Raw genomic sequence first — 1684 nt, 5'->3', positions numbered from 1 at the left:
TCTTTTTTTTTTTTAAAAGATTTATTTATTTATGCATACAGAACTGAAGTACAGGCCAGAGGTGCAGGGGCGGTGAGAAGATTCACCAGAGACAGAGCGGGGAGCAGAACAGGCCGACAGACCAAGTACATTGCTGAGGGGAACAGCGGGAGGGTCAGGAGAGGTCTGCTGAGCCATGTTGGTAGAAACCTGCTCAAGTGGTTTTAGCTTCTTAGTGCAGTGCTTTAACCCACTGCGCCACCAGGAGGGCCCTCACTAGCTTCTTTTTAATGGAGTGCATTCATTTATTTAACAAATACTTCATTACACATACACGGCAAATTTATTAACATATTTAAGATTATAGTGTTTAACCAACAGAATGCTGTTAGAAGCCTTTCATTGGTTCAAGCCCTTCTCTTCACAGATGCTAACGGTCAAGTCAAAGTTGTCTTTCCTGAAACCACCTACCCCCCCACCTTTGGTCCAGATTTATCCAAACCCAGGGATTTAGTTTTTCAGGGTTTCAGGAACAGCGAGCCACTGCTATTGCAGCTTACTGTGGCAATGCACAGTTACCATTTCAGTTCATGAGAAAAATGTCTACCTCATTTTTGGACTATTTTAACCTACTTACAGAAAACAAACTTTTAAACAAATATTTGCAAACATGATACAGGTGAATTCATTCTAGTATGTAAGCAGTTTGGTTTAGAGTAAGACACCCCTGTGCTTCTTGTCTTTTCTCATGTTGTCTCCCACCTTCCAAATTTGCACGAGATAAAGTTGTCGATTTTTCAAGTTAGCTCAAATAACCCTTCCTCTAGTAAACTATTTTGTCTCTTAAACCAATATAATTATTTCTGACTCCTCTATAGTACTTCCTAACTTTTGTGTGACTCCACTTTTTTTTGTCACTTCCGTTTTAATAAATAGGCGTGTTTAAAACACGATTTTTAAGGTTGTATGATCTCAAAGGATATCAAAAAAGGGACAAATCACCTTCTTCTATACTAATTGGTTTGCTTTTCACTAACGCATCAAGGATACTTTGCTGTAATAGAGGATGGGGGTGGAAGGCCATATTCTGATCACCTGTGTTGGCTTTAATCCTAATATAATTGATATTTTAAAGTACCCTAACTTTCACGTTGGAAAAAATCACTGGAGGAAACCCCCCCGGGGAGCCAGCGCCCGGGGCACAAGGCGCCCCGCCTGCACGCCACCGGAGCAGCTGGCCCGGGAATCCTCCTTCCTCACCGTGTGGGCGAGGTTTGGCTGGCGGCAGCTGCCGAGCCAGGCTTCTTTCCCAAGCCTCATCACCCCGGACCCCCGCTCCCTCCCGAACAGTGGCAGCTGCGGGGCTTCCCCGTGGAGATCTTGTTCCGAGTCTCCGCCGAGCGCGGCGGGCGGGAGGCAGCTGAAAGCAGTCTAGGGTGGAGACTCTGCTCCCCTTAGACACGGACGGCAGCCTCGCCGGCTCCAGCGCTGCCACCTCAGACTCGTAGCGGTCCCTCAGGTGTCCTTCTCCGAGTCCAAGAAGACACCTTGGCAACGTGGGCGGGTCCGCTCCGCGCCCGGAGACCCCGCCGTAACTTGACAACGGGAGGAGCGTCAGAGTCACCGCCTCAGCTCTGGCCGAAACACCTTCCCAGGTGGGGAGGCGGGGGTGGGATGAGTCGGTCGGGACGGGAGCAGCGCGCCA

This window comes from Condylura cristata, unplaced genomic scaffold (assembly GCF_000260355.1).
Source record: "Condylura cristata isolate star-nosed mole 26May11 unplaced genomic scaffold, ConCri1.0 scaffold00018, whole genome shotgun sequence".
Lineage (NCBI taxonomy): Eukaryota > Metazoa > Chordata > Mammalia > Eulipotyphla > Talpidae > Condylura > Condylura cristata.
Note: the sequence above shows the minus strand (reverse complement) of the source record.